General features: G+C 50.7%; 1 protein-coding gene across 1 annotated transcript in view; it reads left to right on the forward strand.

Moving 5' to 3' along the window:
- The window catches only part of LOC131570466 (zinc finger protein 850-like), a 748,589-nt gene that overhangs the window by 360,757 nt on the left and 373,377 nt on the right, over window positions 1-14,455 (forward strand). The window lies entirely within an intron of this gene.

Genomic DNA, 14,455 nt, shown 5'->3' on the forward strand with positions numbered 1-14,455 from the left:
AATAACTGGAGGCCTATCACAATCAATTCCATCTTGTTGAGACTGTTCTCCAGGATTGTAACAGCAAGGGTGAGCAAAGCATGCCCCCTCAACCCAAGGCAAAGAGGCTTTATTAGAGCAGCAGGATGCTCTGAAAACCTGAAACTCCTGCAAACTATGGTTCGGACTGCCAAAAGTGAACACAGACCACTGGGTGTTCTATTTGTGGACATCGCCAAGGCTTTTGACACCATAGGCCACCATCACATCATACATGCTTTGCAGCAGAGGGGAGTGGATCCCCACATCATCACCCTGATGAACAATATGTACAAAGACTTCAGTATGTATGTCACCACAAAAATGAACACACGCACAGACAAAATCCAGATCCGGGTTGGAGTAAAGCAGGGTGACCCACTGTCACCCCTTTTATTTACTCTGGCAATGGACCCCCTGTTGTGCAAGCTGGAAGAGAGTGGTAAAGGATTCCACCGAGGACAGAGTAGTATAACTGCAATGGCATTCGCTGACGATCTGGTCTTGTTGAGCGACTCCTGGGAAAACAGGAAAACAAACATCAAGATATTAGAGACCTTCTGCGATCTCACCGGTCTCAAAACACAAGGGGAAAAGTGCCACGGCTTCTACATCAAGCCCAAAAAAGACTCTCACACCTTCAATAACTGCGCTGCATGGACCATCAACAGCACACCCCTGAACATGATCAGTCCCGGGGAATATGAGAAATACCTTGGCCTACAGTTTGACCCCTGGACTGGGATAGCAAAAACCAACCTCTCCACACAACTAGAATTCTGGCTCGAATGAACTGATCAAGCTCCATTTAAACCTTGCAAAAACTTGGTATCCTCAAAATATACACCATCCCTCGACTGACCTACCTGGCTGACCATTCAGAAATTAAACAGGGGCCCTAGAAGCCCTTGACCAGAAGATCTGAACAGTGGTCAAGAACTGGTTGCAACTACCTCCGTGCACGTGCAATGCCATCTTGTACTTGAGCACGAAGGACGGCGGTTTGGGCGTCACCAAGTTGGCGGGACTGATCCCCAGTGTACACGCCCGGAGACTGTGCAGTCCTCGGATGAAACAATGAAGGAGTTCCTAGAGAAAGATCAAATGGAACAACTATATAAGAAATTGTGGATTCAAGCTGGAGGGGAAAGCGAGAAGATACCCTCAATTTGGGAAGCACTACTGGTGAATGAACCACTCAACAGTGCAGACACAACCTCAGAGTGGGAAGCACCGACCCTGAAAACTAAATTTCCTAATCCTTGTGATTGGCGGAGAACAGAATTCCAGAAATTGTCCAAATTAGTGTCCCAAGGCCATGAAATTAAAAGCTTTAAAGGTGATAAAATTAGTAGTGATTTGCTCCAATACTATAGACGCATACCTCACAGGAAACTCCTCACTGCACTACAACTTAGGGCCAACCTCTACCCCACGAGAGAATTTCTCTCCTGGGGTAGAGAGGAAAATTACATCAAGGCCTGTAGGCACTGTGATGCGGACAACAAAATCCACACCCACATCATCGGCTACTACCAAGTGAATTCAGGATGCTCGAATCAAGAGGCACAATCACATCTGTGAAAGGCTTATTGAGGAGGCGAAGAAGAGGGACTGGATAGTGTTCAAAGAACCTCACATAAGGGAAACCATCAAGAAGCTGTACAAACCAGATCTGATATTTGTTAAGGACGGATGTGCATTTGTCGTGGAAGCGACAGTACGACACGATGCCTCCAAAACATGTCTGGAAGAAGCCACTGCAGAGAAAGTAAACATGTAAAAACATTTGGAAACTGAGGTGTGAAGCCTCACCAATGCAAAGGACGTTGTTTATATGGGCTTTCCCCTTGGAGCGTGGGGGAAATGGTACGAGGGGAACGTTGAACTTTTGAGTACACTTGGCCTCTCCAAATCGAGGCAAGCGATGGTTGCAAAGACTTTATCCACAGAAGTGCTCCTATCGTCTGTGGACATTGTACATATGTTCACCAGCAGGGCCGGAAGATTAAATGATTCAGGGTAGTGAATTTTTGCATTTTTTTGTACTTTGTAATGTTTTGTAGATTTTTATTGCTGTTTTTATATGTTGGTTTTTGTATGCAATTTTTTATTTTGTATCACTTATATTTTAATAAACTAGAGAGTAGCTAGTTTCGTAAGGAAGCCACAAGACAGTAAGGTGGCTCATAGTGAGTAGGGACAAAGACTTTAATTCATAACACATCAATTTGTACCTGATTCAGACCAATTTACTGTATTTGAACCAATTTACCAGATTTGTCCAAGGTGGACGAGCCATCTTTATTTAACGCGGAAAAGGAACATGTATTATTTATATGTCTTTGGAAAATAGCCAAATGCCTCATCATCTAATTAGTGATGTGCATGAATGGATGAACGAGATTCCCACTGTCCCTACCTACTATCCAGTGAAACCACAGCCAAGGGAACGGGCTTGGCGGAATCAGCGGGGAAAGAAGGCCCTGTTGAGTTTGACTCTAGTCTGGCGCTGTGAAGAGACATGAGAGGTGTAGAATAAGTGGGAGGCCGGGCATGTGCTCGGTGGTGCGGGGCGACCCGCCCGCCGGTGTCCCAGCCATCAGTGAAATACCACTACTCTGATCGTTTTTTCACTTACCCGGTGAGGCAGGGTGGCAAACCCCGAGGGGGGCTCTTGCTTCTGGCGCCCACCCCCGGGGACTCTAGCAGCCACTCTATTGGATAGTGAACCCCCGTCTCCCAGTCGCTCTATTGACCAGTCTGCCTGCAGGCACAGGAATGAGGCTGAGCACTCAGACATTTCTTAGTGGCTTATTCAGCCATCCTGTCTCTCTTTTCCCTTGAGGCCCCCTCAATACATACAGTATCCTCCGCACACCTGCAGGTCCTTTTCTGTCTCCGCAGGAGGCAAACCGAGACAAGGAGAGCTCCTCTGAGAAAATCCCAGGGTGAGCTTTGGAGGTCCGTCTATGCCTCTCTACCCCTGTGGGGACAGAGATGATTCCTCCTACCTGGCTCGCCAGTGCCTGTTTTGTGGAGATAAACAAAACTCCACAATTTTGTGAAAGTTGTAAAGCCAGTATGTTTATTACAGCGCTGGATGCATGTGGAGATTACTCTCCTTAAAAGACATGCGTACTTCTGGGAATTTCAGGTCCCTTTTTATCCCCCTCTCAAATACATATGCAGACAATTTTACAATAGGTTCATACATATTCATTTTCACAAATTTTGCAATTTCCACATTTGCCGCTAGTTCTTCTTTATCAGAAAGAATTCCAAGGTCAGGTTGACCTGCTGTCACAGCAGTCTTTCTGTCCCCCCCCCCTTATCTCTGTCCTTCACTGAAGCAGTTTCTCTGAGCCTAGGCTACTTATGAGAACAGGCAGTCAGACTAAATAGCTATGTTTTCAAACTACAGACTTAACTCAAAGATGTACATTTCAAAGATGTACCTAAATCAAAATGAATTTCTAGTCTGGAGAATTTCTACTCTCTCTCACCACAGCCTCAGCCAGGGACCGGCTCCCAAGGCCCTTGTCATGGCAACCAGGACTGGGACCAGCTGGGATGCTCTGGTCTCCATGGGCCAGAGTATAGGAATGGGATTTCCCTATTTCCTGCTCCTGCTAAAACCCCACTGCCATTCGCTGCCCTCCTACCTCCCATGGAAAGCACAGAAGACAAAGATCCCAGTGTGGGATAAGAACAATTTACTGGGAACAGCAAACAGATAAGGAACAAACAGGAACAGCAACAACATTGACAACAGAAGGGATAAGAAAATCTATTTGCAGGGAAAACTACAACACCACCAACTGTCTCTTCCCAGCCACATATTCACTCTTGCCTGGAAAAGACACCCTTCTCCTCAGGGGAGGGAGAGAGACAGTCCCTTTCCTACCCCTAGCAATGACCTGATGATGTAGGAGAGAATATAATGACACAACCACGGCCAGACCCTCATGTTCTTGGACCCACATCATGTCATTGGCAGGGACAGGAAAAGGGACAGGTGTCTTCCCAGCATTGATGACAGGGAACATGGATCACCAGGGTTCATCCCAACGGGGGTTGTCCAATGGGAGATGAAGCTGGAGCAGTACAAGAAGCTTTTCCTGAAGTTGGGGCATTTGCAGGGCTTCCCTTACTGGTGCCTCTGTTGGTGTTTGATCAAGTGAGACCTCTGGGTGAAGCTCTTCTCACACTTGAGACACTCATAGGGTGTCTCCCCAGTGTGGATGCACCAGTGGGTGATGAGCTGGGAGTTGCGGATGAAGCCCTTCCTGCAGTCAGGGTAGCGGAAGGGCTTCCCCTCTGTGTGAATCCGCTCATGCAGAAGGAGATAAAAGCTGGTGTGAAACCTTTTCTGACACTCAGAACACTTGTAAGGTTTCTCGTCAGTGTGGATACGTTGGTGCCTGATGAGTTCTGAGCTGCACATGAGCCCTTCGCACACTCCAAGCACTTGTAGGGCCATTGCCCAGCGTGGATCATGTGGTGGCAGATCAGGGTGCTACTCTGCCTGAAGCTCTTCCCACACTCCAAGCACTTGTAGGGATTCTCCCCATTGTGAAGCTGCTCATGCACCACCAGCTCCGAGCTCTGGCTGAAGCTCTGTCCACCTTCCTGGCCCAGGGTGGGTCTTTCCTCCTCAGAGTACACTGGGCTGGGTTTGGAGCCCCTCCTCCTGTGGGATCTCCAGGGCTTTTCCTCTCCGTTGGAGTCCTGCGCAGTAGAGCCTCTCAAAGTGGCCTCTTTCATGAGGGTCTGCTGTGGGAATTTGTCCTCCCTGGTCTCCCTCTTCAGCTTCTTGCCTGCGGGTGGAAGGCCAAGGTCAGGATGGGATTTGCCTCTGTGCCACAGGGAAGGGAAAGGAGATCCCCCCAGTGCATCCCTGGCAGGAAGGCATTGCCAGCGGCATTGTTGTGCAGCTGAGGGCCGTGTTGGGCTGGGAGATGGAGCAGGAGAGAGGGGGAACGGGGCACTGACTTCCTCCTCACCCGCCTGGGTGTTCGGGGGCATTGTCTCAGTTTGAAAAGACAGGTGTCTGCTAAGGAAGGCAAGAACCTCCCTTGAAATGGAAAATATTAATCCCCTCCCTCTGAATTGTTATATGTTTAAAATTAAGGGGGTCTCAGGCAAAAATATGGGACTAGTTAAAACAGTTATTGACTAGAAAAAATTTAAAAATACAAATGCAGCTGTACAAAAAAAACCCCACTAATCAAATCAGAGTTTAACCTTACCCCTTGTGGGTCAGGGTGCTGGTAGCACTCCCATTATATGGTGGCTGCAGAGCTCTCACAGTGACAGATGTGGTTCTGTTGGGATCCTGTAGAAGGGTGGAGTTTTCCTCTGCAGATCAGTGGTGGTGTTGGGTCTGGTCTTCCTCTGGGAATTCTGTGGAGAAGAAAGCTGCTTCTTCCTCTGGGAATTCTGTGGATAAGAAAGCTGCTTCTCTGAGAATCCAGTGGGAAAGGCTGGCTGTGGAGTTCCAAGACCAAGCTCATATCCAGGTAGGAATGCTTGGCTCTGGACAGAGCACCTCACAATGGGATGATGGAATTTTTATCAGTCATATAGTGACACTCAATGGCCCATTAAGAGAAGATATTTCCCAGAGCAGGCACTGGTTGTAGAAGAGATAAGGAAAACTGCTCAATTAACAGATGATACCTGCCCCACTTCTAACAGATGGGAATTGACAAACCCCCAGCTACATCTTGCAACCTAAGACAGGCATCTCCATCTTCCTCACAGCCTTCTCCTCCATGCCACCACGATTGGGAATGGAAAATCCTGGTTCTGGAAAAACAAGGGTTTAGCACAGATTGAGATTGAATGTCCCTCTGCCCAAGTCCATCTCTAGAAGTAACCGGCCATCTGCGCTCCATAAAAACCTCCCAAACATCAAGGTTCAGCCCTGAAAATGCTTCCCAGGAGTTGCCTCTCCCTGGTCTCTCCCCTTTGGTGTTTCAGGGTTGCCCCCTGTCCCAGCTGGTGTGGGTCACACTTGGATTGGGGGTCCCCTGTCTACTTGGTCCCCGCCCTCCCCTGCTGGAAGTCCCAAGAAGCAAAATGTTTCCCCTTTTTCCATCTCCTCATTTAGGGATGCTGGGGGGTTTTGGGATCCTAGGGTCCCTACTTTCCTAATTCTCTGCTTTGGAGTGCAGGTGATCCCAGGAGTCCCTCCTTCCCCTCTCCAGGGTCTTGAGGCTCCTGCCAATGGTGGTGCTCCCCCCTCTCTGGACTCCTGACTTTGGGCTCCTGGGGGACACAGGGCTCTGCTCCTCCAGGCTGCCTCTGCTGGCAGCTGCCACTGGGACCCTCCAATGTCCATCCATGGGGCCTTTTCTGCACAGCCTTGGAGTTCTACATTCTCCAAACATCCCCTCAAAAAAACCCAGCCCAGGGAACCCCCCAGGATATCTGGGCCAAGCTCCCCCCCTCACCGGTCACCTGCATGATGGCGGGGGTGAAGATCCCATGGGTGGGGATGTGAATTCATGGAGTGCTTGACCTTGTGGTTCCTTCTGCTTTCTCCGATCCTCCTTTGTCCCTCATCTTCCTCTTCCTCCCATTCCCTCCCTCCTCCTCCCCCAGCAGCAGCCACACCCTCAGTGCCCCGTTCCCACAGCCCTCGCAGCCTGTGGCAGGAGCGGGGATGGAGCCGGGACAGGTCGGGATGGGCAGCACGGGGCTCTCGGCTGCTCCCAGCCACTGTGGGCGGGGGGAACCCAGCCTGGGCCAAAGGAGAGGCAAACTGGGAAAACTGGGGGCTGAACATCCAAACTGCGTCTTGCTGGGGACCCTGCCTGGGCGCTGCCAGGCCTTGGGGCTCCACTCAGGAGATCCGGGAGGGGCGAATGCAGAGAGGGCTGGGGGATCCCAGGAGTTTCATCACTGGGAGGGAGTGAGCTGTTCTGGGATCATACTGTGATCATACGGGCAGTGACTGGAATTGTACTGGGTTTGTACTGACATCATACTGGGATCATACTGGGAGCAGCTGGACCCCTGCTGGTGGAGACTGTGATCACAATGAGGTGAATGGGATCATAGTGGGATCATACCGGGACTGAGTAGGAGCCTGCTGGGTGCAATTGTGGCCCTGTTGAGGCAGATGGGATATACTGGGAGCAAGTGGGATCATGCCAGGAGCAAGTGGGAGGAACTGGGATCATGCTGGGTGCACACTGGGGGTCATTAGAAGCAACTGGCCTTCCACTGGGATGAACTCAGATTATGCCAGGAGTGACTGGGAATATGCTGGAAGGAACTGGGATATATTGGGAGAGACTGGAACAAAAGTCAGGCTGAAAGGGAGAAACTGGAACCATGTGGGGCACAAGTGGTTCATACTGGCAGCAACTGGGACCACAGTGGGCTCATCTCTGCATCGTACTGGGACTGGCTGGATTAACACTGGGAGTTTCTGAGAGTGACTGGGAACACACCATGCACATCATCCCTGGACTGGGGGTGACTGGGAGCAACTGGGAGCACACTGGGAGCAACTGGCATAATCCTGGGACTGACTGGGTTGATCTAGCTGCAGGTAACTGGGCCCATCCTGGGAGTGCTTGAAAGTAACTGGGATTATTCTGGGACCATACTGGGAATGCTGGCATGTCACAAAGATCATACGAATACATAAAATTTCAATAGTCAATGCAAATTTTATTTCTATATCTTTGATTTGGAAGAAGGTGAGCAAGCAGCGCTGGGTGGCTGAGGAGTCACCACTCCACTCACTGCACACACTACTTACAAATTCAGTAAAGTATATATACTGTTTTTAAGCTTATAAAGCATTTTCCAATGTGCTTGGTTAATACAAATGAGTAAATATCAGTAAGATGGAATCAGCAATTTCATCATCTTTCCAGGTGGTTGTTGGCTTCCGGTTCTTCTTGTGCTCGTCTGGAGGGAGGCCCCTTCACCGCTGTCTGCTACAATATTTTGTTAAGCTTTTTATTATACATAAGCATTTAGTCACATTGCAGTCCCTTTAGCTTTACAACAAGTTCCTCTATTTTATTCTAAGCATCAGCCATCTTTCTACCTCATCTCTTTACTTTACCATACTTCCCCTATTTCAAAGCTTTATTTGGCTATAGAAAGTTTCAAAACCCTTCCTTGTATCTATCCCAAGGAATGCATCCATTTTCCACACAGCAGATACAAGTATTTGCTGATTCCATTGCAGATTGACACAAATCACAAAAACATTTTTCACAATATTGCTCACCAAATTGACGATGTGGCGATCTGCTTCCCTTTCCTGTAGGGCATGTAGAATGTGCTGCTGGTTTATGGTGTCAAAAGTCTTGGTGATGTCCACAAATACAATACCCAGGGGTTTGTGTTCTCCTTTTGTGACCAAATAATGATTTGCAGGAGTTTCAGGTTTTCAGAGCATCCTACTGCTCTTATAAAGCCTCTTTGCCTTGGATTGAGGGTCAAGCCTTGGTTAGTTTGGCTCTTAAAATCCTGGAGAACAGTCTTAGCAAGATGGAAATGATTGGGATAGGTCTCCAGTTGTTAATTTCCTTGAGGCGATCTGGTTTGGTTGACTTAGGAATCAAAACAGTCCTGCAATCCCTCACTGTTGTGTTGGGTATGTATAAGTTGGACTGTTCTGTTCCCCCCTATCTTGTAATGGTTCTGCCCTGGTTCTCCCTTCCCTCCCTTGTGCTGCCAGTTATCCCAGCTCCTCCCCTGTTGCCTTGGAGATAAATGTACCCTGTCTCAAATCCCTCCCCCGTGCCCTGTCCGTCACTTGGCACTCCTACCCTTCTCTCTGGAACTCTCTAGAAACATCTAACTAGAGCGTCGAGTGATTGGCTCAGGGGCCGAAGCTCCACCCTCAAGTTATTCCCATTGGTGTTCTCCCTAAGTCAATCTTTGGTATCCCACTCCCCTCTGAAACCCTATTCGTCCAAGGACTGAGTCCTCCCCTGTGTCCCTCCCTCCTTATAAGCTGTTGTAACTTCCCCCTCTTCCTCTTCGGTTGTCGGTTTCCCCTGGGATTCAATAAACCTGTATTCACCACAGCTGGAGAAGGCTCTCTTCTTATTTCTGCTGACTGTGGCCATAAGCCATGCCACATCCTACCCCAAGGTACTGCTACTGTTATAGCACAGAGCACTTGCCTTAGGTGCTGTCCCGAACCACGGAGATTGGGATAGTGCCCACCTACTGCTAGCGGTGCTGGAAAGCTGGCCGGGACATCTGAGAAGGACCATTTTTCTCCAGCTGGACCGCTTCAGTTTTGGCGCCCAACATTCCCCACTGCCTCTGTGCTGGGGCAGAGATTGATTGACTTACATTACATAGGGTATCCAGCAGGGTCACGAGGTGGTGCAATCTCTGCACCAATGCCCAGTTTGTAACTATACTCTCAAAAACTGCCTTAGGAGAGTCATAGTCGCTCCTGCCATTTGCCTGCATTTCATTGAATTTCTTCACTTCGACATTCAGAGCACTGGGCAGAAATCACATTGCATCAACACCCACCTCAGGCCTTTGTGATGCTTTGGTTTAATTAAACAGTCAGATTCCCCTGGTTTGCACCAGTTCTAAGCTGGCTGCTGGGTGATGGCCAAGGCGGGGCACCCGCCTGGGGACCCCCCTGGTGACCTCTCCCGTGTGAACCGCTCAGCCAACGCCTTTTCACAGCAGTTGACAGCAGGACATGGAGCGACAGATACGGCTTGATGGTAGCCAGGTGTTCCACAGCAGCTGGGAGTCTCACAGCAGCCAGGTACAGCTTGGCAACAGGCACGGGCAGCTCCATAGCAGCCAGGAATGGCTCCTGAGCCAGGCACCCCCTTACTGTGCCAGGGCGCTCTCCTGCCGGGGCCGGGCACTGTCTCACCGTGGCTGGGCACAGCTGTAGGGGCGCTTTCAGTCACAGCAAAGCACAGAGAGGTGGTTCCACTGCAGGCAGAGATGGCTACAGGGGCAGCCACATGGCACAGAGGAGCTGGAATCTCACAGGGGCCAGGCACTGCTTCTGAGATCTCAGCTGGTATGACAGGCCTGGTGGAGGGACAGCAAACCCCGCTCCATGGCCAGGCACTCTCCTGCAGGAGCAAGGCATCTCACAGTGGTGGCAGCTGGGTGCCTTGCAGCGGCTGCAGGGGCAAAGCGCCTCCCTGCTGCTACCAAGTGCTGCTTCTGGGGTTCCAGCTGTGGCAGCAGGGCACAGCAGAGTGGCAGAGTGCCTGTTCAATGTGACTCTGCAGCATGACATCTCTCCACCCTCTGGATCAGCAGCAGCGTGCTCCATTGACAACCCGTGCTGCTCTTGGGCAGTTGTGGCAGTTTCTGCCAGCAGGGCAGAACAAGGGGCAGCAGAGGGCACAGCTGCACAGCAGCCAGTGCTTTCAGGTGCCTTGGCAGCCATGGCAGGGCACAGAGGGGCTGCAGGGTGCTCATTTAACACAGCCAGGCTGCTCGGGGCACCTGAAGCACTGAGCCTGGGGACGGCACACTCAGCTGACAGCGCCCTCTCACCCGTGGCAGCCGCACAGCCCCGGGTGACCAGGGGACATCCTGCTGGGCAAGCACCTCTGCCAAGGGTGGCAGCACAGTCCTTGGGGGCAGCAGGGCACACTCCGGGCAGCTTACCCTCACCTGGGGAGGCTCCACAGCTCTGCCTGGTGGCCTCCTGGTGGGCTGTGCCTTCTGCACTCATCCTCTTCCCTCGCTCACCCAGCACAGCATCTGCTCTCCCTGCTGTCTGCCCCAGAATCCTGCTTTCACTGTTAGCCTTGGTGGAGAACTAGTGAATGCCCCAACTTTCCCCTCCTTGTCTTGTGACACTGCAGCTGTGGAAGCCCCACGTCCCTCTCTCTCTGACACCACACCAGTGGCTGCCCCAGCCTTCCCCTGTCTGTGATACCACAGTGTTGGCAGCCCCAAAGTTCTGCTCTCTATGACACTGCAGAGGTGGCCAGCCAAAGTTCTGCTCTCTATGGCAGCAACACAATGGCACTTCCAACATTCCCCTCTCTGTGACTCCTCAACATTTGCAGCCCCAGTGTTTCCCTGTCAGTGACACCCCAATGGTGGAAACCTCCGTGTTCCCCTCTCGGTGACATGACAGCAGTGGCAATACCAATGTTCCCCTGTCTATGACACCAAAGCAATTGCAACCCCAGCATTTTCCTCTCTGTGACACCACAGAGGTGGCAGCGCCAAATACTCTCCTGTCTGTGACACCACAGCAGTGACTCCCCCAACATTCCCCTCTCTGTGATCCCACTGCATTGGCATTCCCAACATTGACTTCTCTGTGTCACCACAGCGGTGGCAGCCCCAAGATTACCCTGTCTTTGAGCCTGCAAGGATGGCAGCCCCAACATTCCCCTCTCTGTGACACTACAGCAGTGGAAGCCCCAGTGTTCTCCTCTCTATGACTACACTGCACTGGCAGACCCAGTGTTCCTTTTTATGACACCACAGCAGCAGCCACCCCAACATTCCCCTGTCTGTGACACCACAGCTGTGGCAGTCCCATTGTCCCAGTCTCGGTGACACCACAGCGGTTGCTGCCCAAACGTTCCCCTCTCTATGACACTGCAGCTGTGGCAGCAGCACTAGAACAAAAGCAGCAGCTGTGGAACAGCAGGAGTGCAGGGGAGGAGCAGAGAAGGAGCAGTGGAACAGTGGTAGATGAGCAGTGTTGGAGCAGCAGAGGAGCAGTGGTGGAGGAGCTGAGGAACCGTGCTGAAACAGCACAGCAGAGCTTTTGAGCAGCAGTTGAGTGAGCATGGAAAAGGCGGAACAGTGGAGGCACAGGAGCTACAGCCATGGAATGGTGGTGGCACAGGAGCTACAGCCATGGAACAGTGGTGGCACAGCCATGGAGCAGTGGTGGCACAGCCCCGCAGCTGTGGAGCAGTGCCTGAGAAGCCGAAGCTGCGGGACACAGAGCGGCTCCCAGCGCTGTGTCCTGCAGGAGCCAGCCCCACACACACCAGAGCGATGCCCCTCAGGCTGAGCCAGAGCTGGGGGCAGAGGCAGGAATTGATGCTGGGCTGTGCAAGGCATGGATCGAGTGCATTTAATGGTGGCCTGGGGGTTGGATCTGCTAATTGTGGCTGCTTTTGTGCTGTTGGGACCATTCCAGTTCATGTGAAGTCATGAACTCAGGAGAAATTTGGGACAAAAGGAATCAAAGTGCCTTCTGTCCTGCTGTCTTGGTTTGGAAAGACAGGAGTCTACTAAGGAAGGCAGAAGCCTCCCATGAAATGGAGAATGTAAACCTCCCTGCCTCCAGATTGCTACAAATTTTAAATTAAGAGGCTCTCAGGCAAAAAATATGGGAGCAGGAAATAACAGTTATTTCATAGGGAAGAAACTAAAAGGATAAAATAAAAAATGCAGTAAACTAAAACAACTATGGCAGAGTCACAACACAACCTGACACCCTGTTGATAGCAATCCAACTGGAAATGTGGCTGCAGTGCCCCTGGAGTGTCAGTTGTGGTTCTGTTGGAGCAGGGCTCCTGTAGAAAAGGGTGTAGTCTTTCTCTGAGGATCCAGTGGAAGAAGAGGCAGCTGCTGTTCCTCTGGGAAATCCAGGGGAGAAGCTGTGCTGCTATTCCAGAATCTCCAGATTCTATCTGGCTAGAATGCTTAGCTGTTCCCTCTGGGCGGAGCATCTCCCAATGGGATGCTGTAGTTCTTACCAGCCATGCAGTGACATTCAATAGCCTGTTACCAGCAGATGTCCCCCCAGGAGGGAGGAGTGGTTGTGGAAGAGATAAGGAAAACTGCCATACAGATGGCAAATAAAATCCATCTTGCCTTGCAATCTGGGACACCTGCAGAGAAACACATCTTGGTAGAAGTTGAATGATTTCCGATTAGGGAACTGAAGTGGGTCAATTATTGGCCTGTGGTTTGTTCTCATCCAGAAAGATGTTCCAAAGCACTGCAATTTGGCATTAAAAACCAGGAATGTGCCTCTTCATCTGGATATTGCATATGGACTGCAGAGCTATTTGTGGTCAATATGATAAGAAAACAACTGGAAATCTTTTCCTGATTTCCCTCTTTCTTCCAGTCTCTGGGATTAGGCCTCCAACAGTCCTTGCAGGTCTTCTTTCCATAATCTGCTCCTCTGGAGTTGGGATGTGAGAAATCAGCAGTGGGAAGAGGGAGGACAATGGACCATTACAACTGCAAACTCTGGTTTTTATAGTCTCTGGATTTCCAGTGCTTAGAAACTGTCATGTTTTCAACCGTCTGAACAAATCCCACATTTGTCACTTTTTCCGTGGCAGAAAACCTTCCTTTGGTCCTATTTAGGAACTGACTCTAGGAAACACCTCATTCCAGATGCTTTTTTGTTGGTTTTGCCAAGAGATGACAAGAAAATCAGCACAAGGGGCAGTGATGAGAGAAAGGGAAGAAACAATTCCTTTCTTTTCTCTTCCTTGTGGGAACTCTTCTCTAGAGGTTGTGCTCCAGCAAGAGACTTCCCAGGCCAAGGGCTGAGGGAAGCAATTCAGCTGAGGCAGTTGAGGCATCTCCTCCCTGGTGTGTAGCCCTAGGGCTGAGAGGGGACATGGGTGCCCCCCTTGCACCCCCTGGAATGGGGGATTCCTCCTGCCTCTGCCAGGTGCTCCTGATCCTGGCATTAGCCCTGGCCTGGCTGCTCCTGCTCTGAGCTCCCTGCCATGGGCATTGCTGGTGCGGGAGGGCAGGAGGGAGGGATTCAGTGCAAACCTGGGAGGTGCCACTGGGCTCAGAGATGTGTGGAGGTGACAGTGACAGAGTGACACAGGGAGGTGCAGAGGGACACAGGGACAAGACAACACCCCAGGGAAAACCTCTTGGAAATTTGGGGGACTTTGAGTGTAAAATGCACATGAACACAGACACACAGACAGAGAATACTGCAAAGCATTTCCCAGCTGTCTTAGGTTGGATATGGGGTTGTATTCTATTCCTATCTGATGTGGCAGTTATCTTCTGTTAATTGAGCAGTTTTCTTTATCTCTTCCACAACCCATCCTCCCTCCCAGGAGATATCTTCTGTTAATGGGCCATTGAGTGCCACTGCATGACTGATAAAATTCCATCATCCCATTGTGAGAATCTCCGCCCAGAGGGAGGAGCCAAGCATTCCTACCTGGATATAATCAGAGGGCTGGAAGACCAGAGTCAGCCTTTTCCACTGGATTCCCAGAGGAAGACCAGGCCCAACACCACCACCACTGGATCTTCAGAGGAAAACCCCACTGTTCGACAGGATCCCTGCTTCAACAGAGCCACACCTGTCACTGCAGGAGGACTGCAGCCACCGTTTATTGGGACTGCCACTGCCACCGTAACCCATACGGTGTCAGGTCGTATTCTCAATCTGTCAGTATTTTTTCTTTGTACTATTGCGTTTATATTTTAATTTTCCTGC

Source organism: Ammospiza caudacuta, chromosome 35 (assembly GCF_027887145.1).
Source record: "Ammospiza caudacuta isolate bAmmCau1 chromosome 35, bAmmCau1.pri, whole genome shotgun sequence".
Taxonomy (NCBI): Eukaryota; Metazoa; Chordata; class Aves; order Passeriformes; family Passerellidae; genus Ammospiza; species Ammospiza caudacuta.